General features: G+C 49.2%; 1 protein-coding gene and 1 long non-coding RNA gene across 3 annotated transcripts in view; one reads left to right on the top strand and one right to left on the bottom strand.

Moving 5' to 3' along the window:
* Positions 1-1,089: 1,089 nt before the first annotated feature.
* Positions 1,090-3,651, bottom strand: LOC139076742 (uncharacterized). Its single transcript, XR_011528649.1, has 2 exons — positions 1,829-3,651; positions 1,090-1,344 (listed from the first exon to the last, which is right to left on the bottom strand). It is a non-coding gene; the product is annotated as an uncharacterized lncRNA (long non-coding RNA).
* Positions 3,652-11,982: 8,331 nt separating this feature from the next.
* The window catches only part of GLI2 (GLI family zinc finger 2), a 251,766-nt gene continuing 239,070 nt past the window's right edge, over positions 11,983-24,678 (top strand). The window contains exon 1 of one of the 2 annotated variants that reach the window (XM_070581030.1): positions 11,983-12,385. The gene's annotated coding sequence lies outside the window, so the exon portion shown is untranslated. The remainder of the gene's footprint in view (positions 12,386-24,678) is intronic. The other variant, XM_070581031.1, reaches the window with a different exon arrangement.

Below are 24,678 nucleotides of genomic sequence, written 5' to 3'. Positions count from 1 at the left end.
CCTCCATCCCACATCATATGGAAGCCAGTCCCAGACATTATATAATTTCACCTGTAAATATTTCAGTATGTATCTCTAAAAGATAAAGATTCTTGAAAAAATAACCCAAATACATTATCACATCTAAAGAATCAATAATAATTCCTTAATATCAACAATTCTCCAGTCAGAGTTCAAATTTCCCCTGTTGTCTTATACTTTTTTTCCCCTTCAGTTTGATATTGGTTCAAATCAGGATTCAAACAAGCTTCATCATTGTGATTGGTTGTTACGTCTCTTAAATCTCTTTTAATTTACAGCACCCCTTCCAACTTTTTGTTCCCTCCTGCAACTTTTCTTTTTTCTTTTTTGCTGAGGAAGATTTGCTGTGAGCTAACATCTGTGCCAATCTTCCTCTATTTTGTATGTGGGTCACCACTATAGCATGGCTCCCAATAAATGGTGTAGGTCTGCACCAGGGAACCAAACCCAGGCCACTGAAGCAGAGCACGCCAAACTTAACCACTAGGCCAAAGGCTGGGCCTCACCCCTGCAAATCATTTGTTGAAGAAACCACATTCTTGGCCTTGGAGTTTCCCACAGTCTAGACTGCATCTCTCTGGTGGTGTTTAGCATGTACCTCTGTCCCCTAAGTGTCTGCTAAATTGTAGTTACATTCAGAGGTTCAATCAGATACAGGGTTGATTTTTTTAACAAGACTATTTCCTAGTTGCACTGTCCACTTCTATCAGGAGGCAGAAGGTGTCCTCTGTTGGGAGGTCTCTCTTTTTGTGGCATTGGCAGCCCAGATCCACCAATGAGTTACCGGTGCAATGGTGATATTCTGACTCTGTAATTCTTTCCTCATTGATTAGCTAGAACATTTCTAAAAAGAGAAACTCAGCTTCACTGCTATTTGGTTCCTCTGAGGTACAGTAGGATAGGAAATGAGGGATGAACACTTGTTCTTTTGCCCCTTTATTTTCCATTTATCAAAACAATAATAGCATTCTCTAAGACAGCATAATGCGATAGAAATATAATGCCAGTCACAAATGTAATATTACATTTTCTAGTCATGATGTTAAAAAAAAGAAACAAGTAAAATTAATTTTAATAATATATTTTATTTAGCCCAATATTTTCAAAATAGTATCATTTCAACATGTAATCAATATACAAAATATTGAGGGGCTGGCCTGGTGGCATGGTTGTTAAGTTTGCCTGCTCCACTTCGGTGGCCCAGCTTCATGGGTTTGGATCCCAGGCATGGGCCTACACCACTCATCAGCCATGCTGTGGCAGCGACCCACATACAAAATAGAGGAGGATTGGCAGAGATCTTCGTTCAGGGTGAATCTTCCTCTGCAAAAAAAAAAATAAATAAATAAAAGAGACATTTTACATCTTTTTTTGTATTCTGTCTTTGAAATCAAGTGTGTATTTTACATTCAATTCAGATGTTAAATTTTTATCAGAAATACTTTACCCGCATTTAGATATCACAAAATTTAGAGTGGAAAATGTAGATTCACATACCTAGGTTGCTCCAAACACACTTAAAAGTTTTTCAATAAGTGAATTGAATATAAGATTTTAAATTTAAAATTAAATACAATTTAAAATTCAGTTCCTCAGTTGGACTAGCCATACTGGAAGTGCCCAGGAGCCACGGATGGCAGGTGAGGCCTGGAGTGGACAGCACAGGTTCAAGCAAACCAGGGAGGTGGGTCTTCTTTCAAGGACCTTTATATACACATGGATTTAAACGTGTTTGAAGTGTTTTAATGCATGCTGTTATTATCCTTATTGAAACTCGCAGTCACCTCTGGCCGGGGAGCCTCTTTACCTGATCCTGAGCCCTTGACACACTCTAAATGTCTCTGACAGCTGCCTTGCTTTCTTGTCTGACAATGTCTCAGGGTCTTCTTAAGCATCTTCCTCCCAAGACCTGAAATCGACCATTTCTCCAAGGAGCTCTGGTTCTTCCTAGGGGGAAATGCTCGTTAGGAATCAAATTCTAGGCCCTCGGGTGCTCCCTGCTATTGGATTGATCATTGTTTTAAGGACTTCTTAGTGGACAGAGCTAGAAAACATGATTTTTTAAAAAGAAATGATTGATATTATTATAAAACAAAAGTTTTACATGAATTTATAATGATATTTCAAGAGTTTATAACATTTCCAACTCAGATTCAGAATCATACATTTTACTTAACCTTATTAATCTCACATCTGTATCTCCTTTCTCGCATAGGAAAAAGCCCATTTGTCAGTGACACTAACATAATTACTCGTGTGCATTATTTCATAGTATACATACAGTATCTCAGAACAATACCAGCGCTCCACCAACAATATAATTACTGAAAACAATGTGTTTCTTTCTCTCAGTTCTTTTTGTCTTAAATGTATATATCTCTCCATGATTGTGCAGTCAAATTACTACCGTTTTAAAGTCAGATAGGATGTTCTGTCTCATTGTATCTACTGACGGGACACATAGTTACGTTCATTTGTTTCACTTTACTATCAACTTTTGGGATTACTTTTTCAAAAGGAATTTTTGTTACATAATAATGTAAAATATTTTCATGGTTCCAAAACCAAGTCTAAAAACCCAACGTCTATTAAAACAAGTCTAGATTCCACCCCCGGCCCCTCCATCTTACTCCCTCCTTCCTCCCATGGATAATCTTAAAACATGTTGTGGTTTATCTACTTAAAAATATAAACAAATCTTGTACATGCTTGTATCACACATTTTAAGATAAACAGTAGCATACTATTCACACTTTGCCCCACCTTGCTTCTTTCACTTAAGAATACATACAATAGCATAAGAAATATTCCTCATTCCTTTTTATAGGTGCATAATATTCCATTGTGAGGATATGCTATAGTTCATTCGATCTGTCCTCACACGAAGATATTTGGGGGGTTTCCAGTTTTTGATATTGTAAATAGTGCTGCCATTATTTCGCCTTCTGCATATGCCGTCTCATATTGTGACTGAGATAGGTACCTGGAAGTGAGAGGAGTAGGTGAAAGGAGTGAATGCATATGTGATTTTGCTAGATATTCCCAACTTCGCTTGACAAGCGTCGTCCATTTTGCATTTCCACCAGCACTGTATGAGGTGCCTGTTTTCCTACAGCCTTGCTGTCTGAGTATATTGTCAAGTTTTGGGTTTTCGTCAGCCTGATAGGTGAGAAAATGGTGTCTTGGTCTAGCTTTAATTTCTATTTATCCCAATACAACTTAGTAAAAAGCACATCTTTCACCCATTCATTCACGATGCTGCCTTTATCAAAGTCGAAATTTCCATGCCCCATTAGGTCTGTTTCTGGATTCCGTATTCCATTCCATTGGTCTGTCTTTTTATTCACCATCAACACTAAATTGCTTCACTTAGAGAGGCTCCATAATATGTTTTAAGGTCTGAGAGGGCTGCCTGCCTTCCCCACAATTGCTTTTCTTTTTCAGGCTTTTTTCCTGGCTATTCTTGCTTCTTCCTTTATCCAAACAAACTTTGTAATCGTTAACTCACCTAGCCGTGCTCTCCCACCACCAAGAAAAGATAATATTTTTCTCTGGATTGCAATAACTTAAGACTTTGACCTGTGGAGAACTAACTCCTTCATGATGCTGACCCTTCCTCACCCAGAACACACGGTTTCATTCGTTCGAGTGTACCTCCACGGGCGTTGGTAGTGTTTTATGGTTTTTCTCACACAAGTTTTCGACATTTCTTTTTACATTTAAGCCTAGATAGTTGATACTTTCTTCTTTGCCATCATAACCTTTCTCATCTTCCATTTTATCTTCTGACTGGTTTTGCTTATCTATATGAAAACTTTTGATTCGTATGTTAATTTTGGCAGGGAAGACTTCTATCCAACACGCCCACGTGGGCTAGCCTCAGCTACTCACCAACTCTGGCCTCCGAGAACCAGTCTCCTGCTTCCACTTTACTGATAGGGGCGGCTCTCCAGCCATCTCTCCCCTTCTTCAAATTATTCAAAGGCAATGGGAACCTGCCTTTCCACAGCTGATTTCTGGCAAAATGAGGCTCGCCAACTAACCCAGGCACAAACAAATCTCTAACACCCAACATTTAAAAAGACACGTTGAAACATTAATAAAATAATGGCTAACGAAGGAGGTGTCGAAGGAGATAAATGATCTACATACATTTGGGGAGATTTGAGTTTAAATGTTCTTTTAATGCAGTCCACAAGTGACTTCCAAATTCTCCTCCTTCTGCTGGAGACAATGAACAGCGTGCATGGAACCCGAGGAACTCGATATCTTGGCAACTGGTCATCTCCCACACCGCCTCTCGGTTCCTTCTCAGGAACTCCTAAGAGAATTGACTAAGTTAAATTTGATACACTACCAGCAGGAAGTGGCTATCCTTGTGTTGTTTTTTTAAAGACTGGCCCTGAGCTAACATCGGTTGCCAATCTTCCTCTCTCTCTTTTTCCTTCTTCTCCCCAAAGCCCCCCAGTACACAGTTGTATATTCTAGTCGTAGGTCCTTCTGGATCTGCTATGTGGGGTGCCACCTCAGCATGGCCTGATGAGCAGTGCCATGTCCACGCCCAGGATCTGAACCAGTGAAACCCTGGGCTGTCGAAGCAGAGCACGTGAACTTAACCACTCGGCCACAGGGCCCACCCCAGGAAGTGGCTATCCTTAAGAGCAATGTGTAAGTCAGTCCAATATCTTATAATAAGTTCATTACATTTTAATCAGGTGTCTTTAATAATTTCTTGTTTTTATTTAATTTTTTTCTATTGAGGTAACGTTGGTTTATAACATTATATAAATTTTAGTGTGCAACATTATATTTCAGCTTCTCTGTAGACTACATTGTGTTCACCACCAAAAATCCAGTTGCCATCCAGCACTGCACAAATGTGCCCTTTTACCCCTTTTCATCCTCCTCCCTTCCCCTCTCCCCTCCCCCTCTTCCCTCCCTTCTGGTAACCACCAATCTACTCTCTGTGTCTATGTGTTTGTTTGTTGTTCTTGTTTTTATCTTCTACATATAAGAGAAGTCAGACAGTATTTGGCTTTCTCCATTTGACTTATTTTGCTTAGCATAATACACTCCAGTTCCAGCCATGTTGCAGAAAATGGCAAGATTTCGCTTTTTTATGGCTGAGTGGTATTCCATTACATATATATACCATATCTTCTTTATCCATTCATCCACTGATGGGCACTTGGGTTGTTTCCAAGTCTTGGCTGTTGTGAATAATGCTGCAATGAACATAGGGGTGCACATATCTTTTAGAATTAGTGTTTTCATGTTCTTTGGATAAACACCCAGAAGTAGAATAGCAAGATCATATGGTATTTCTATTTTTAATTTTTTGAGGAATCTCCATACGGTTTTCCATAGTGGCTGCAACAGTTTGCATTCCACTAGGAGTGTATGAGGGTTCCCTTTTCTCCTCATCCTCTCCAACACTTGATATTTCTTATCTTTTTAATAATGGCCATTCTGACGGGTGTAAGGTGATATCTCATTGTAGTTTTGATTTGCATTTCCCTGGTAAGCAGTGATGTTGAACATCTTTTCATGTGCCTGGTGGCCATCTGTATATCTTCTCTGGAAAAATGTCTGTTTAGATCCTCTACCCATTTTTTAATTGGATTGTTTTTCATTGTTGAGTTGTATGAGATCTTTATATATTTTGGATATTAACCCCTTATAGGCTATATGATTTGTAAATACCTTCTCCCAATTGGTGGGTTGTCTTTTCGTTTTGTTGATGGTGTCCTTTGCTTTGCAGAAGCTTTTTAGTTTGATGTGGTCCCATTGGTTTATCTTTTCTTTTGTTTCCCTTGCTTGAGGAGACATGATATTCAAAAAGAAACTGCTACGATTGATGTCAAAGAGAGTACTACCTATGTTTTCTTCTAGGAGTTTTATGGTTTCAGGTCAGACTTCCAAGGCTTTAATCCCTTTTGAGTTAATTTTTTTGTATGGTGTAACATAATGGTCTACTTTCATTCTTTTGCATGTGGCTGTCCAGTTTTCCCAACACCACTTATTGAAGAGACTTTCCTTTCTCCCTTGTATGTTCCAGGCTTCCTCTGTAGAAGATCAGCTGTCCATAGATGTGGGAGCAACGATTTCTTTTTAAATTGTCTTGAAGTAACGTCTTTCATTGTTATGTGATTGGTGAAGACTACTGACATTTCTCAGAATCACCAGAGGCTGTGAGATGATGCTGTCTTTTTCAGTTTGGTTAAGAAACCCACAAGCTATCTTGAGGAAAGTTCTTGAGAGGGCTGGCCCTGAGGGGGGAAAAATGGCTGAAGATCATCCACTGGATCTCTGAGCCCCGCTGATTTTCCTGCCTCTTCCCCCCCTGCCCTGGCCTCCTCTGCCCTCCCCAGGATGGCTGCATCAATGTTCCACAGCCCCCCTCCCCAGCTCCTTCCTTTTCCAACCTACCTTGCACAGGGCAACCTCCTTCACGGGCCTTACCACTGTGAGCTGACTCAGGGGCCTGTGGAAGCACCGCCCAGCCAGGGACCAGCGGGTGAAGTAAGGCAAGGACTGCACCTCTTTCATCTTTTTATCTCTAAAGTGCAGGGGACACGGTAGAAGCTCAAGAGGGATGAATGAACAAATGTATTCACGTATGTATGCATGAGTGAATCCATCAGCCAAAGCTTTGGTCCTTCTGCACTTGAATCTCTCCCAGCCATGTCCTCTGGGGCAGCCCTGAGGGGAAAAGCATCTTCACCAGTTGCTTCTGTATGGGGGTGGGGTGGGGGCTTTCCTAACATCTCCCAATTGCACAAACCCCTGCATGCGTTTCTACGTTGCATTACTCCACAACACTGTTGGGACGGCGTTGAAGATTTGGGCTGCAAATGAGAAGTGCTCCTTGGTCTTTGGCCTGCCTGGTATCCTCCTTTTGTGTACTTGTCCCCCAGCAGTGCCCTTTAGGTGCCATCCTTATGTTTTGTACTCCTCCTGTATAAGCTTGTTCTCTGGAAAGGATCTGATCCATTTACTCGCAGCGGAGAGGGTATTACCTAGATAGGTTCTGTGTCGGCCCTCCTGTGTGTATCTGCACCATAATAATGGACACAGCCTTCAGTTGTAGGAGTGACTCCAGACGGTACAGCGTTGCTGATCCCAGAGCCTGTGGGTGGTGCACTGGGATGCAGGGTTGGGGAGACTGAAAGTGGGAGCCCCCAAAGAAGAACACGTGCTCAATCCACTTTGGGGACTGGCCCTTACTGTTTGAGCCCTCACGCCCTCTCCTGCCTGGCCATTGGCTGGCTGTTTAGTCTACAACTCAGCTCTTCTCAGCCGCAGCACCTTCCTCACTTAGTACGTCATTTGTGTCCTTCCACTGTGGCCAAGTTTGTGTATCCCCTGATTGGAGTGTGGACTCCCTGAGCGTGGGGACTGGGTCTCACTTCTTTCTAGTGCTCCTAAGCGCTCGCTACTGGGCTTTCTAGCCCAGCCATGAGGCAACACACCTGGTGGGCTACCTGCTAGCCTTCCCTGTGTCTCCAGTTAGCTTTGTGTGGCAGACCATGTTTCCAAAAACAGCTACAGCACCATTTCTGTCCCATATGCCCTTCAGAATCTTGCTGTTCCCCATCAAGAAGTAGAGTCTATTTTCCGTCGCCTTGAATCTAGGCAGAACTTTATGTCTCAATGAAGAGAATGTGGCTGAGCGATGCTCTGTGATTTCCAAGGTTCCCTAAAAGGTGATAGGGCTTCCACCTGCCTATCTCCTGTTAACCTCACCTTTGGCACCCAGTGACCACCATGCTATTAATCAGTCTAAAATTAGCCTAAGTAGAGAGACCACATGGAGAGGTCCAGACAGAAAGGAACTGAGGCCCCCCTCACTCAACAGCCAGTACTGACCACCAGGCATGCGAGTGAGTGTGTGTTCAGATGATCCCGGTGGCAGCACTGAAGTCGTCTAGCTGCGGCCCTGACACTGTGGAGCAGAGACAAGCTGTCCCCATTATGCTCTCTCCAAAATCCTGACCTGCATAATCCATGCACACAACAAATGGTTGTTTTATTCCACTGAGTTTGGGGGCGATTTATTATAAAACCCTAGCAACTGGAATGCTGTGCAGTGATGGGCAAGCTATTTCTCTATGAGCCTAGAGTTTCTCATCATTCAGGCTCCTTTCACAGGAAGAGGGAAGGAAGAACTGGAACATGCCTCATCCTCTTCCCTCTCCTAGTTAATTCTCCCTCATTCCTCCTCCCTATCCCCTGGCTTTATTGCGGTATAATTGATATACAAAAAATCGCACATAATTAATGTATACAATTTGGTGAGTCTGGACATAGGTATATACTCGTGTTACCATCACCACAATCCAGGCACTATACATACCCATCACCTCCAAAAGTTTCCTAGCATGCCCACCCCCCCTTTTTTTGTGGTCGGAACGTTTAACATGAGATCTACCCTCTTGAATTTTTAAGTACATAACATCTTACTGCCAACTATAGGTACTACGTGGTACGGCAGATCTCTGGAACTTAGTCCCCTTGCATAACTGTAATTTTATACCCATTGAACAACAACACCCCATCTCCTCTTCCCTCATCCCCTGCGCACCACCATTCTACTGTCTACTTTTGTAGCTTTGACTACTTGAGATGCCTCATATAAGAGAAGTCACATAGCGTTTGTCCTTCTGTGACTGCCATTTCACTTAACACTTTTTCCAGGTCAATCTATGTGATCACAAATGGTTGGGCTTCCTTCTTTTTAAAGTCTGAATAATATTGCATTGTAGGTATATGCCACATTATCTTGATCTATTCATCTGACAATGTACATTTGGGTTGTTTCCATATCTTGGTTATTGTGAAGAATGTTGCCATGAACATGGGAGTGCAGATACCTCTTTGAGATCCCGATTCCAACTTTTTTGGAGACATACTCAGAAGTGGGATGGCTGGATCTTATTCCATTCTTAATTTTTTGAGAAGCCTCCATACTGTTTTCCATAATTGCAAAACCATTTTACATTCCCATCAACAGTGTTGGGTTTGAGGGTTCCAATTTCTCCACAACCTCACCGACATTTGCCATCTTTTGTCTTTTTGAGAGTGGACATTCTAACAGATGTGAGGTAACATCTCATTGTGGTTTTGTTTGCCTTTCCCTGTTGATTAAGATGTCAAGTATTTCTTCATGTAGCTGTTGGCCATTTGTATGTCTTCTTTGGAGAAATGTCTATTCAAGTCTTTTGCCCATTTTTTAATTGGGTCATTTGTCTTTTTGCCATTGAGTTTTAAGAGTTCCTTATGTATTTTGGAAATCAAGCTCTTGTCAGTACTTGGTTTGCAAACAGTGTCTCCCATTCCACAGGATGCCTGTCACTCTGTTGATTGCCTCCTTTCTGTGCAGAGCGTTTGAGGTTGGTGCAGTTCCGCTTGTTTATTTTTGCTCCTGTTGTGCCTCATTCCTTCCCCACATCGGTGCAACCTTACTTCCTCAGAGGAGCCTTCTCTGGGCCTCCCACCCGCCTCCCATGGCAGCTCAGGTCACTGGTCATAAGCTCTGAGGCACTTCGTATTTCTTCACCCAGTATGTGATGATGCATTTGTTTGTGGTTATTCCTGAAGCCTCAAACTCCCGAAGGGGAAGGATCTTGTCAGTCAGTCCCGCTCACTGTGACGTCTCGTCAGTCAGCTCAGAGCCTGGCACTCGGAAAGTTGCGGACTGAATGAACTGGGACTTGCCCAAGGTTATCCTCCACTTAGCACTAGAGCTGGGACCAGGACCCGGTGCCCAACACTCAGGTGAAGGCTTTCTCTGCTATACCCGTTCGCCTCCGCCTCAAACCTCCTGTTGCTTTTCTCAGCTCCCAAACTTCTGACCATCTAGAGATTAAGGCACGGTGTCTTCAGCCTCTCCTCAAACCGAAAACATTCCATCTTCATCTCAACAGCCACCTTCTTGCCAAAATAAGCCAAGAAAGGTTATGGGAGTGCCTGGATTCCAGCAGGAGTTGAGCTGGTCTGAGAAGAAAAACAGAGAAAAAGGAAATATCCCAAAATGTTGATTTGTTTAAACTTCTTCACAAACTTAACAACACAAGGAAACCAACAGAGACGAGCTTGTAATGAAGTAATCAGCCGACGCTGCTAATATTCCAGTAACATAAAATGATTCCCCACATTTCATGGGGCAGATATGAATAGGGTCATTAAAATATGGCCAAAGACGGGAGGGAGAGTTTACTTTTTCTGTCTCCTTAGAGTCTGTGTTCTGAAAGCTCAGCAGGAATTTAAACAAATTGCATGGAGGAATGGTGAATCTGATCACATGTAAAGAAAAAGCCCCTTTCAAACTTCTCTTCCCTTTAATAAATACATTGGCTTCTGCAAGTTTTGCTTTTTAAAAACCCTGCAGGTTCTTTTCCCCATCTAGAAGATGGGAAAAACAAAATTAGCATCGAATTGTTCTAATATTGTCCTGCATATTTTTTTCCCTAGGTCAGGAAGAATGTAGCTTCTCTCATATAAAGGAATGTAAGAAGGGAAGGAAGGTAGGTAATAGGGAACGGGGATCACAATGCCTCCTCTTCCATTAAAAAGTGAAAAATGAAGTTGGAGGCAATCTAAGGAGAGAGCTAGGGGCCAAAGGGATTCCGTCAGGAAAGCGGGCCTGAGAGGTCACACCCCCACGAGGAGGGGAGAACCGGCTCTCTGGGCTTACGGCTCCTCTGCACTCCTGACAAGAGGACAAGACGCAACTGTAGGAAGAGGCACTGAAGGGAGAGAGGCCCCGCCACCCTCATGGGGCGAATTTGAACGAATGGCCCAGCTCGCTGAAACTCGTGGAGGGTGGCGGTTCAGTGCTCGGACCTCGGACAAGTTACTTCACTTGTTTCAGCCTCAGCCTTCTCATCTGTAAAATGGCGGGGAAGACAGCCTACCTACCAGCCTACCTCTCAAAGTTCTGCCGGTTAAAAAATATAAAGGAAATACACTGTGTCACCTAGCACACTGTAAGTCCTCCACAAACGTTAGGAAGAGAAAGAGAGCAGTCTCCCATGAAGCATCCTTTGGGAGACGCTCCTCAGCCCTACAGAGGCTGGTGGCCCCCGAGGGCTAGGGGGACCCCTTAACCAACTGTCCCCATGCTTCTCCAAGACGGGCAGCTCAGTCCTGGGCTGTGGCGCGGCGTGAGCGCCTGGGGCTCATCACCTAGTTTGCTTAAGCAAGTTCTTTCACACACCCCCATACACATTTTGGCCCGAAAATTCAGTGAGGTTTTTTTCTTCCTTCTTCCTCTGTTGTTGGGTTCTGATTATTTCCATCTGGCTGCGGCAGCGCGAGTGGAGTCTCTAAACAAAACAAAACAAAACAAAAACCCTCCCTACAAAACACACATGCACCAAACCTAGAAGGCTGCTTCGCTTCTCGCCAACAGGCGCTCGGATAGCGACTCGCGCGAGCCGCGGGGGGGCGGGGGGCGAGGGCAGGACCCCCGGCACCTGCGCGCGCTGCTTGCTGAGAGAGGGGCAGCGGAGAGCCAGGGCCCCCCCTCCCGTCCCTCCAGTCTCCGGCTTCCGCCCCGGCGCCCGGAGAAGCGGGCGCACTGGGAACGGCGACCCGGGCATCTCCCGGCGGAGGGGAAGAGGGAGGTCGGGAGGGAGGGTGATTTCAGAGATTGAAAACAGATCAGTCCCTGCGCCTTAGCTCCGTAGCTCATCTGACTTGAGTTAGCGACCCCCCACCCACCCTGGCGCCTTAAAAAAAAGTGTCGGAAATTGGCGCGTTCTTTCGTTCTCTGCTCGAACTTTCCTCGTGTGCTTTCTTTCCTCGGTGCAGGGGAGCAGAGTCCTCGGCCGCCCCCTTCTCCTCCGGGTCCCCCCCAAGTCCCCCCGGGCGGGTGCGCGCGGCGCGGGCTGGGGCGCGGCGCTCGGGTGTGCGGCGGTCGAGCGCGCGGGGGCGCTGCGCCGTCCGGGCGGCGCTGATGGATTGCAGGAGTGCCGGAGCTCGCCAGCCGAGGCAGCACGGCTCCGCGGACTTTTTTTCAAACTCCTATCAATGAGACTTCGAGGAGGAGCGGGAGGCGGCGGCGGCGGACGCGGAGGAAGGCGAGGAGGAGCCGGTGGAGCCGGAGGAAGGAGCGCGGGTTGCGCGGCGCCCCGGAGCCTCGGGGAGCTGCCCGCTCGCTCGCGGTAGGGGCTGCCAGGCCCCCGCCCGCCTCTGCGTCTCCTCCCCTGCTTGGCCTGCCCCGCCCCGGCCCGACTGAGCCCCGGCACACGGCAGCCCGCGGCGGGTCGCCGCACCAGCCAAGTTGGGATGGGGGGCCGCAGCCACCGCCCGGCGCCCGAGCGGCCACCTGCGTGCTAGAGGCAAACTTTTGTCTCCCTCGGTAAAGTTGCATTGGCCTTCTTTTGCTTGCTTTTCGTTGCGAAGTGCTCTCTACCCTGGGGAGCCCAGGCCGAGTGGGATGCTGCGCCGTCTCGGATGGTCTTTCGGCCGAGTACTCGCGCCACTGCGCGGAGATCAGGGCACCGGGCTTAGGGGGCCCGGGGTCTAGTGGGGCGGCCCCGTTTTATGCTCTGGCCAAGCCGGGCGGGGACGTAAAAGGGGTTCTGGGGCTAGGAATTCTTGGTTAGGGGGCGATTTTGCATCCTCCTTCCTACCTGGGGAATAGAGTCTCTCTTCTCGGGCTGCACAGCCGGGCCGGCCCCCGCCCCATCTCCACGGCGCCCGATCCCAGGGTTGTTTTTGCGGGAGGTGAGGTGAGGTGGCCCGGGGGCCGGGGGGGCGGTGGCACCAGAGGCTGAGATGCTGCGAACCTCCCGGAGGTGGGCGATGGGAGTGTGTCTTAGGGGAGTGTGCTGCGTGTGGAGAGGCTGCAGCCAGCCACTTGCGAACTTCTAACTGCACTTCTCCGCGCTATCCGTCCCGGATCCCTGCCTTTCTTTCTTCTTCCCTTCTTCCTTCCCCTTGTCCGGCCTTGTCGCCCCCTCCCCCTCGGTCAGGCTATCCTCTCCCGGCTCCCTTCTTGCTTCTTTCCTCCTCCTTCTCCTCTCCTGCCCTCCGCCCCGAGATCCGCTTGACTTCCCGAAGGGATCGTCACGTAATCCCTCGCCCCGTCCTCCTGTCCCCCCACCCCTCACTTTCATCCCCACCTCCCACTCATAGTCGTCGCCCCCGCCTCCCCCGCCCGGCAATCTCTCAACAAGTATATTTGCTGAGGAATTTGAAAAATCCACTACTGCAACTTGATCTGTGTGTGATGGATGGGGAGAGGCGCGGAGAGAGTTGGGCGCCAATCCTATTAAGGGTTTAGAGAGGGGAGCGTTTTCCCTGGGCGGGGACGGGGGGTGGGGGGGGATTGCAGGGAGGGGAGGAGGAAGGGAGCGTGTGCTTGTGTGTGTGAGTGTGAGCGCGCCCGCCGCGTCGGGGAGCTGGAAGTCCACCCAACTCGGCGCCTTTTCAGCCTGGCAGTAATTGCTGTCATTTCCTAGGAAACCCGACTTTTACAGCGGGAGGAGCTGGGACTGGAGACCTCGCGCTTCACCCCGGGTGACCGGCCGCGGAGGCTCTGGCAGGCCTTGGGTCCCCCCTCCCCGTCCCCCCAGGGGGCCTCCCTCTATTCCTCTCTCTTTTGTATAATTTTTGTGGCTCTCAGAGTTGATCCCGGCTGGGAAAGTAGACCGTTTCTTCAAGTCTGGTGCCGGGCCCTGGGGGTCTTTTCTGCACTCCTCTGCCCCCACCCCGCCCGGGCATCCCGCTCGGTGCACGGCCTCTGGCGCGGGCTTTGCAGCCCGGTGGCCGTGGACGAGTCCCGGGCCCCCGCCTACCGCCCCCGCCGGCGTGTGGAGGTTTAATCCCGACAGCTTCAGATAAAGGGAGCAGTTGTAAAACGCTCATACGCTGTTTGCAGACGAGGCTCTGGGGGATGTTGGAGAATTTGAAAGTAAACGTTTCCCTCGCAAGCGGCATAAAATAGTGTTTAAACAAATATTGTATTGGCATGCTCAGGGGGCTCGGTGCCAAAAAGTAAAGTAAATAAACTGTGAAATCCAAAATATACAGCGGCGGAAAGCGGCGGAATAGGCGTGCTTGTCACCAGTCCCCCAGATGAGATCTGTTTGTTCTAGCCACCTCACCTAGGAGCCCCCTCCCCGCCCACTTCCTTACCTAGGCTGGGAGTTTCCTTCCGTCTTCCCGTGTGGGGGCAGGCCTCCCTGGGCCTGGGAGCGGCTTTGCAGTGCTCAGTGCTCAGTCGGGAGGAAAGGCATTGTGTGCCTACCTGGGCTGGTCTCCCCAGGGGAGGGCAGGGCACCCTGGCTCTGCGTGGCTGCTTTGACTTTTGATGCTCTCTGGGCTTGTCCCAGCTTCTGGTCAGCCCTGGGAGTAATTCTAGAAAGCAGAATCTACACCATGCAGATGCATCCCCTCCAGGGCCTCCCTCCCTTCCTGGGCCCCTGACCTCTCTTCTTGCTCCTCTTTCTTCCTGCATCTTTCTTGCTTTCGTTTTCTAGACTTGCTGCTTCCTCCTCCCACCGCCGTGGGCTACAGGAAATTGCGGGGATGTTCTCTCCCAGATTTAAGTTCCCCTTACACCCAGACATGGGGAAAGTTGTCACTTGTCTGAGAGTTTCAAAGTTAGTTATATTTTGTAATATTTAGGATGGCTTTGTATTTCCCCTCTGCTTTCAGAAATATGCTAATTTCGTGAGGTTATTTAGTCGTTTGAGGGAGATTTAAACTAACGCAGGAAGATCCCCATCCAGGTGAGGAGCCCCCTTGCCCAGGAAATGGCCCTCAGGTGAACCAGCTGTCCCTGGGTCTGGCATCTGAGTGAGAGGCTGTGCTCAGAGCACTCTGGTTTTGGGGTCAGTGGGTGAGGGTGAGAGGGAGAAAAACACTCCCAAGCCAGGAGCAAGGTGGGACTGTCCGAGATGTTTTTATCCTCCGTGGGAGTTGTTTTGAGGGGAGTTTGCACGGGGTTCAGACTCCTTGAGCAGAGCCTGCCTGGCTGCTCCCCAGCTCACACTGACCCTGGCCGTGGCCTTAGAGTGGACTCTTGACTTGGCCCGCGAGGCCCGGCAGGCGGCCATAGAGTGGAGTGCCACTCCACTTTCTCAGGGATGCTCCAGCCCACTTGTGGGGAGAGCATTGAACAGAGGAAATCCTTTGAGTTGCCTGGTTGGAAGAGGGGGCCACAGGGCAGCAGCGGCTCATTGCCTGGCTGCGGGGGTCTTGGGGGCTGTGTACTGTAGCTGGCTTGTTTGCACTGCTGACTGAAAAATACACAAATACTTCATGCTTTTTGTACTCCCACAAGTGCCCTGTACACAGTGCAGCCCCTGGGGCTGGATTAGCAAAGCAGGGGATTCAGCAGGCAGGCAGACAAAATTGGGTATTTGCCTAATAAACACCCTTCTTCCATCGGGGCCTCCCTTGGCCACCGTGGGGCTGGGGGGGGGGGGGGACTTCACCCCACCGATGCCAGCGTTTCCCCTTAAATGAGAGCAGGAGGTTGTCATGTGCACTTTGAAAGCCTGTGTGACCCCTACACACCCAGCTGGCTTGTTTAAGCTCAAAACTCAAATCCTGCATCCTTGTGTACTCTAGCGCTGGGGCCGCGTGTCTCTTCCTGGGGAAATTCAGCAGGCTTCCTTTCATCTCAGTGACGCTGCTCATGATGCTGGCTCTGGCTCCAGGGAGGTGGAGCAAACCAGCCTTACTTCTTGGGGGGTGGGGAGGGTTCTACCTGTGCCAGGGTCTGTTTCCTGGTGCACCAGGGATGGCCAGGCCAGGTGGACCTCGCTGTGGACAGCTGCACTGTTCCCCGGGCCAGGGCCCTTTGAAAAGGAACCCCGGGAAGCAGCTCCCCCTTTCTTTTCAGTGAGTGGCACAGGCATGGACAAATGAGGCACGTGAAGAATGCAAAAGAGAGAAGCTTTTCTCAGATTCCAGAAAATTCAGAGAGGCAGAATAGGTGACTGTACCAGCAACCAGAACATGCAGCAGATTTCAGTGCTTTTAAAGATCCCGGAGGAAACCTGCTCTGAAACTCTCTCAGGCTGCCTTAAAAGATGGTCTGGGCAGGGGTCATGGTTGGCGTTTGAGGGTGTCCTTTGGTAAAGAGCAATAGCTTCATGGTTTTCAAATAAGCATGACACTAGATTCAATGTTACTCATTTTCTCTGAAATTAATTTGAGTGTTTGCTGTGGAATATAAAGGATTTATAAAATACAAATCATTGATCATTATTGTTAGATTTTGAGGGTGACAAAAACATCCTTAACCTACAGAACTACGTATAAAACCCTGGGAAAATGCACTGACGAGAACAGCAGACTTTCTGCATGTTCCGTTATGTTATTTTCCCCAGTTCCTTCATCAGCAAAAGCATCCTCAATAATCCAGTTTGTGATCTGATTCTAGTTTCTTAAAAACCATACAGATGGGGAAAATAACTCATTTAAGATGTGACCAGAGTACACACTAAACCGTTTTTCAGATTTTGGTTTAAATTGAAAAAGTTAATGTGGTTTTGTGTGTGTGCATGCGTGTTGTTTAAAAAAAAACCCAGGTTGCTGGGAAGTGTTTTAACTGTGAGTGCCCGGTTTCATGCATTAGCATAAGAAAAAGTTTTAGTGCATTTGCTATTGTCTGGCATGAAGAGTTGCAGCAGAGGGAAGGGAAGCCGCAGAGTGCGATGGTCCATTGAGATTCTCCAGAAGCGCCGGCTCGTCATCTGCCGCCGAAATCTGTGGTCGGATATCACTTTTATCTCGCTTTTCCATTCTCTGGCCTTTTTCACACGTTCACTTTTGTCAAGGTTTATTGATTATGTTTTCTTCTCTGCAAATCTGTGGAAAATTTAATGAACCAAAAACAGCAGTGAAATAAAGGGGACTTTTTATTCATTAGTACGGGAGTGATTTTCCCCCTTGGGCCGAGGGCCCCTGGCCTCCTGCGAGTGGGCGCGGGAAGGAGGCGAGCAGGGGGGAGGGCGGGGAGCCTCGCTGCAGGGCCGAGGCGGGGCCTCCCCAGGCCTGTGGCCTCGCTGCTCACGGCACGGCACGGGCCTGGCCGGGACTCCTGTCCCAGTTAAACGTTAAAAGCTCCTGCACGATGGCTGTTCTGGTCGGCCTGAGTGCACCACGCTGCAGACCCCAGCCTCGTCCTCTGGGATCCTGGCTCCGTGGGCTTGGGGATATTTGTAATCCCCCACCTTACAAACCATCTGAGTGCCTAGGCCTTCCTGGGGACACAGTTAAGTGTCTCCCTTCCTCCAGCCCAAGTCTCAAACCCGTAATTAAGCAAAGCCCCTGGTGTGATTACGCTTTGCTGACTCGGCTGGGTTTGGAGCTGCTTCCCTCTGTGAAATAGGATGAACTCTTGCTCTTTCCAGGGGCGTCCGAGGCAGCCTGTGGTACAGTTCTGTTGTACAGGTCTGTCTGTCTGTCTCCCCTGACTCTTCTTTCCTCTCTCTCCTCTTTGTCTCTTTTCTGTCTTTCTCTTTTTCCCCCTTTCTTCTCCCTCCCTTCCCTCTCCTCTCTCTGTCTCCCCCCCACCCCCGCCCCCGTCTTGTCTTTCCTTTCTCTCTCCGTCCTCTCTCGCTCCTCGCTCTCTCTCCTCCATGTTCTACTCCGCGGAGGACTGGCCCGGGAGGCCTCCTGGAGGCGGCGTGCTCAGGCCCTGGCGACCGTGCGCGTCCGGGGGACATTCCGTGCCCCGAGTGCCCGCGCGCCGGCCGCGCCGCCGCCTTCCTCCCACCTGCCCGCCCGCTTGGTTTTCAGCGCCCGAACAATGGCCACATTGTCCCTGCCGCGCACCGGGCGCCTCGGGCGACTGGCGGCAGGCTGGACCCTGCTTGTGGCGAGTGGGGAAGAAAGCCCCGGCCAGACCCAAACAAACCAGCCCGGGTCGCCGCCTTTGTCCCCGGGCGTGACACCCGGGAGCACGCGGGCCGGCTTCCCCACGGGGAGCGGTGCGCGCAGCCTGCGCCCACCTGGGAAAGGCGCCCTTTCCAGAAGGTGCTCTCGCCAGTGGGCTGCTGCTGAATCTCCCTCTCACTTCCGATCAGCTCGTCTGCCCTCTTCCCAGACAAGAGGATTCGAGTTGAGTTTACAGTTTGCAGAGTGAATTGAGAGCCTTTGACTAGAACCAGGAGAGAGAGGCGCCACGTTACCAAACTTGTGGTGGCCGTCAGAAACTTTCCGCAAGGCATCTGCGAGACTGACTGTAGCCAGGAAGGGCTCCTTTTGCCCTGTCTCCACCTCAAAGCTAGGAAAGAAATGGTGGTCGCTCAGAATAATTACCGCCCCCGCCCCGGGATTCCAGACTTCTTAGCGCTCAGGAAAAGAAAGATCTTTGAATGCTTAGGATGTTAAAAGAGCATCCGTCCGGGCTCTAAGCAGATGCTTAGCAATGCTTCTTTGTGTAGTGGACAATGCAATAAGTCAGCCCGACTTTTGAGCCACATTTATAAGGAACTGTAAGGGCTGCTCGAGTACACTTGTGCTAAGTTGAATTGATTGAAATTTAATGGCGGTTAGTGGCGATGAATGGTAATGATTTTCCAGCGTATCTTTGGCATACTTGACATTAATAACTGGAGAGTGTGTGCGCGCACGCTCACCGAGAGCCTGCCACACACGTGAGGCAGTAGCATTATTCATTTTCTGAGATGCCGGTCCTTCGCCTCTTTCCTCTCCTCAAATCCTTTTCCTTCTCACCATAATTCAGTTCAGATGATTTTTTTCAAAAAAAAGGAAAAGAAGGAAAGAGAAAAATCTTTCTTCGTTGAGCACGTACATCATATCAACATAATTTTGAGCTCATGATTTTTTTCAATTCCTGCATAAATCAACTTCTAATATACAGAATGTGATGAATTTGTTTTAGCTGCCATCATGAATTAATGTTATGCAAATAGAAGCTTTGCAGGTGAAATGATTTACTTAATAATTTCAACTTCTAATATTTAAACTCATTCATTATGTTGGGAGTTAAAAAAAAAAAAAAAGTCCATATTTTTTAAACCTGAGATGGGGAGATTAGTATGCAGGTATTTACAATGTAGGCAGGCCTTGATGGCCAGAAAATAGCTCTTAATTTGTTGCGTCTTTCTTTGGGAATCTACACTTCACCCAAGCAGTGGCTGAAGAAGCAGGGGATAGAAGTCTTGCCAAGTTCCGTCTGGGGGAGGACACCAGTGCCCTTAAATAATTCCAAAGTGACCGTCGAGGTACTATGTCCTATGGGACTGGACGAGCTCCACTTTGGGCACTAAGGAAGGCTTCCCTGTGAACTGGTTTTGAAGGATGAGTATTGCTGAGCCTGGTGGAGAAGGGTGAAGGGGCTCTGATGCCCCTGCCCCCATCTTTGTCGTTTGCTAGTTAAGACCATCTTAAGAGCAAGTCATTAACCCCTGCCTGTGAAGGTGGCATGGTATAAAGTTGGGCAGAGGACCCCCACCCCCATTGCCCTCTGCCCATTCATAACTACTAGGAAGACTTTCTTATATGTGTCATCTTTTCAGGCTGTTTTCCTCTGGAAAAAGTCAAGGAAGAGAGTAAGGGTGATGAATGAGTACGCTATGAAGAGAAATTGGCTTGAACCCTTTGGGGTTACCCTCTGGGAGAGCGAAACCAGTCACTCAAGAGCTGGGTGACCCTGTGCAAGCTGCTCTGCCTGTCTGTGGAAGGAGGGGCTTGGCAAATGTGGTCTCTCAGGTCCTCCGGCTTCAAACTCCTGAAGCCAGAACACCTGCCCTCGTGCCCTCTCTGAGTGAGACGGCAGGCAGGGTGGAGGACCGGAGTCTGGAGAAGGCGTGGGGCCTTGTCATTGCCTCTGCTTCTGGGGAGAGTGTGGTGAGGCGCCTCTCAAGGAATATGCCTCTGCTGTCCCCTGCCATTCACTCTCCCTAAGCCAGCTGTTGAGCTCGGGCCACCTCTGGGGTGTGGTCACAGGGTAAGTGTGGATAGGGGTAGACTTGGGGACACTGGTGGGGGCGGGGGAAGCACTCAGCCTGTGACGGCATTTTCAGACTTTCCTGAAGGCTACGGGCAAGTTGAAGGGAGGGCTCACACATAAATGTGTCGTGGATCTCTGAAGATAAAGGTAGAGTTTTGACTTGACTCCTCCAAAAATTGAGGTCATGGTGTTCTGATGACAGGTTGAAGGCGCATCACTCAGACATTTCCACGGCCGGCGCTGGGCTGGGCTGTGGTAATACATTGTGTGTCCAGGCAGTGACAGCGTATTTAGGGCCGGCCCTCGCTGTCTGCGAAGATCAAGGTGAGGGGACGTCCCTGGTGCTCACAGGCTGAGGGTGTGCATGCGTTGCCTTGTTTATGTAGGGAAAGAAGAAACCAGACTCAGCAGTTACCTAGCCAGGGGTTTCAGGTATGCTGATGGTAGGATGGGGCAGGATGGTCGGGTCGAATGTAATTTAGATGTCTCGTCTGTGGAAGACGGAGGACACACTGCAGTACGTGACTTAGATCCGCCATAGACTATCTTAGGTTACTCTTCCTGTTAAGTGTGAATGTGGGATGTGTATATTTATACTGATACACGTGTATCAGTAAGTCTTTTAACTGCCAGATCCCTTTATGAATTAGAAGATTTTTTTTCTTCTCTTAAGATGCACTTAATCAAAAAAGAGAAAAAGCATAAGAGAATGAAGTCAGAACTGGAAATGAGTTACAGAGGCAAATCTGAGAATAAGGCCTTGAGTGTCTCCAAGTCGGGTTCCTGGGCCTCCCAGATAGGATTCAGGGGAGAAGCGTGTTAAATATGCAGATTCTCAGGCCCCAGGGGGAGCCTACTGCAGGGTGGGGTCTTGCCTGAGATCTGCGTTTTATTTTTTTTTAGGACTTTTAGGGTGGGGTGATGTCGATTAGTGTTTTCTTGCCCTGATGTCCCCTCAGTTCCTTTCTGGTTTTTGCATTAACAAAGGGATGGCATTCGCATCTGTAAGGCTGGACGGACAGCCCAGGATTGGCCTGGCAGATTCTAAGACTTTGAGCTGCCTAGTCTGCTCTTGCTGGACTGGAGGTTGGGGCAGACAAACCAGCTGAGAACTGAGCTGCTTCTGCTCCAGAAGGTCATAGAGAAGTGGACGGGCAGGGGCTCTTCTGTGGCACAGTGGCCGAGACTGTCAGGTGGCTCTGACGCTTCCCTGTTTTGCTGTGCAAGATAGCCTTCAGGCCCCAGGAGAAACCAGAGACCGGTGAGTTTATTCCCTTAGCCCCTTGGGTTATATGCCGTGGGTTCTGGCCTGAGGGTCCCTAGGGTAGCTTCTTTCTTTTCCCGTGTAAGAACCTGCGTGTGCATCGTGACAGCTGTCTCATTGCTTCGTGGCGCAAGTGGCCGGAAGTGGGACTCTTTTGGGTCCAGTTTGGTGTTTCACAGTTTGAGCAGGCCTTTTGGGAGTTCGGCCCCATGCTGAGGTTTGGCTGGAGGGCCTACCTTGTGGTGTCTTTATGGTTCCCTAAGAAGGACAGAAAGGAGATAGACTGGCGGGAGGAGGGTGCGGAGAGACGAGCTGGTGTGGGCTGCTGCGCCCATGCTGTCGTGGCCTCAGGTGTCAGAGCTGGAAGGAGCCTGTCTGAGGGCACAGGGGGAGGTCACCAGCCACCATTGGGTCCTCAGTGCCACAGCATCCTGTCCCCCAGTATCCTGCCCCCCAGCTCGTGGCACCTGCTCCCCGCACCTTGGCCTTGGTGTCAACGTATTTCGAGAACATCCTGTCTCCTCGCTCTGACTAGAGTCTGCTTTGGAATGAGAAGGCAGCAAAGAGCCTGGAAGGAGTCTGACGTGTGTGGGGCCACTGGAACGTCAGGACTGTGTGGTTTCTCTCTATGGCCCTTGCCTCTGAGCTCAGAGAGGGAGACCTGGCGGCTGCCTTACAGACGCGTTTTGGTATTGATGAGGCTCTTCGTGGGAGCCCAGCATGGCTGTCGCTCAAGGCCAGGGTCCCGGGAACGGTGGCCTTCCCTGTCACTGAGGTCTGCTGGCCTTGGAGACTTGGGCTCTTGAATCCCTCGGGCTCTGATGGTGGGGGCCGCTTTTGGGGCTCTGTGATTTGTACTGCCCCGCACTGCAGATGCTGTTGGCTTTATGTTCATATTTCAAGGGCACATGAGCGAGGACTTTAAGAGAGCGTGTGCAGAGAAATCCTTTGTACGTTCCAACTTGGGTCTGGTGGATCAGTCCTCGCTCGCTCTGCAGTTGCTTCGGATGGTGGCCGTGTGGAGGGACTGGGCTTTTCTGAAGGTGTGGCGTGCTTTCCTGTCCACGTTGGCTCAGTTTCCCTGCTTGGTCTAGACTTCTGAGGGCGGACTTATAAAGCAGATCGAGGGCACACCGTCCAGCAGCTCCCCTGGCCCGGGAGCCCCATGGGAAGTGGGATGCGGGCTGGTGACATTTCCGTCTCCAAGTTTCTGGTGTGCAACACCCAGGTGCAGAATCCTTCTCCAGATCCAGCCCTCAGTCCCAAGACCCTTGGTGCCCAGCGCCCAGCCCAGCTATTTTACCAAGAACGGCTCAGGCCCCGTGCTCTAGTGCGGTGGTCCTTCATTGCCACCCCCCCCCCCCATCTTCAAGGGGCCCGCCTTGAATGGGTGGTCCCTGGTGGGCAGAAAGCTGGAGGGGGCATCAGGCTGATGGCTCCTCTGGAATCTCACTTCGAAGCTTTGGAGTGCTTGAGGGACCTGAGGGACATCCTCCCTCCTACCCCCAGCCCCACCGTGGTGTGAGTCCTGGTCTTACTTGTGATGCTTTTGGCTGTGAGAAGCAAGACTGAGACCAAGGCGCAGCCGTGGGCATGTGCTAGCCCGCTCATGGAGCTAGCTGCCTGAGGGAGCCCCATGTCCCCGCAAGCTGCCCAGCCACCTGCTTGGCCAGGCCCACAGAACAGCGCATGGGACAGGCCTGGGTCTGCCCGATTCCTCTGCCCAGCACAGCCCATTCTGTGGGTACTTCGGGTTTCTCCAGTGGCCAGGCCCTGCCAGACCCTCTTTCGTCTGCTTCTGTTTCCTTTTATTTCGGTTTGAACATCGTTCTCTTTGCTTGGCTCCAGGCTCTGTGTTCGAGGTGCGGACTTCAGTTTAGCACCTGGGGACTCAAGCAGAGCCTTCTCTTCTGATGTAAAAAGATGAAAAACAACAACGACTATTTTCCCCGAGAGATCTTAAAACTAAGACATGCTCTTTTACAGAAAACTTGTAAAATGGGCAACAGCACTAAAAGGAAAATTGTGTTGGATTTCCTTCCAGTCTCTATTTTTTTATATGAAATATTTTTTCATTCTATATTTTTCTACAAAGTTGAAGTTACATTATAAATAGTCTTGTAACTGTCGATTCACTTAACATTATAGCACAGACGTTTTTCTACATTTTTAATGAATAATTTTTATTGATGTGATTTTTTTTTTTTTTTTTTTTTGGTAAGGAAGATTGGCCCTGAGCTAACATCTGTGCCAATCTTCCTCTATTTTGTATGTGGGACGCCACCACAGCATGGCTTGATGAGACGTGTGTATGTCTGTGCCTGGGATCCAAAGCCACGAATCCTGGGCCACTGAAGCGGAGTGCGTGAACTTAACCACTACGCCACCAGGCGGGCCCTGATGTGATTTTTATTGGCTACGTAATATTCCTTTGTCTGCCTCTCATATTTTATTTCACCCTGTTTGTTATATTGTGGGCATTTAGATTGTTTCTAGTTTTGTTGTTATAGGTAACGCTAGAATAGACATCTTTCTGTGTAAATGTTTACCTGAAATTCTGATCGTTTCCTTTGAATAGATTCTTAAAAGTGAAATAACTTGGCCAAAATATTTGGGCAGCTGTTTTGAGGGCTGCACTAGAACCTCATCATTTGGAAAATATGTCCTTGTGTTGCAGATGGGCGAGCTGAGTCTCAGAGACTAGAGAATCTGCACGTTGTCCTGGCGGTGGGGGTGGAGCCTGGAGCAGAGCCAGATTTGCTGACTGCTGCACCAGGCTCCTCTCCTGGAGCTGGCTTCTGAGTGCCCCCGTCACCACACACAAAGGCTACAGCACTGATTCTCAGCCAGGGCTATTTGTTCCCCAGGGGACGTTTGTCACTGTCTTGCAACATTTTTGGTTGTCACAACTGGGAGGTTGCTGCTGGCATCTAGTGGGTAGAGGCCAGGGCTTCTGCTCAATGTCCTGCAATGCACAGGGCAGCCTCCATGACAAAGAATTATGCAGCCCCAAGTGTCACCAATGCTGCGACTGGGAGACCCTGGACGGGGGTCATCATCAAGGCCTGTGTGGGGTTTCCCTCCCCGACTGACGCAATAGGACCCTGCCAGTGGGTAGGGGGGCTCCCTCTTCTCACTGGCGCTGTCACAGCGGGCGGCTGTGTGTTTTTCACACCTGGTTCTCACACCAGGCTGGAAATCTTAAACTTCTCCATGCCCTGAACCTGAAACAGTGTAGCAGTTCCACCAAGAGGACTTCCCTGTGCAGTCCGTTGGTCAGTCCGCCAGCACTTACTGGAACATCTGTGATGCGCCTGGCACTTATGGAGCTTGCGGCTGGGGGCGCACATCTTCCTTGCTAACTTGGTTTAGAGCCGACGGCCTCCGGAATCCCAGCAGGTTTCTCAAGTGTGCATCTTTCTCCGATATCCTCCCTGCCTAATGGGGCGGA

The sequence above is a fragment of the Equus przewalskii genome, chromosome 17 (assembly GCF_037783145.1).
Source record: "Equus przewalskii isolate Varuska chromosome 17, EquPr2, whole genome shotgun sequence".
Classification (NCBI taxonomy): domain Eukaryota; kingdom Metazoa; phylum Chordata; class Mammalia; order Perissodactyla; family Equidae; genus Equus; species Equus przewalskii.
This window is presented reverse-complemented; position numbering and strand designations above follow the sequence as displayed.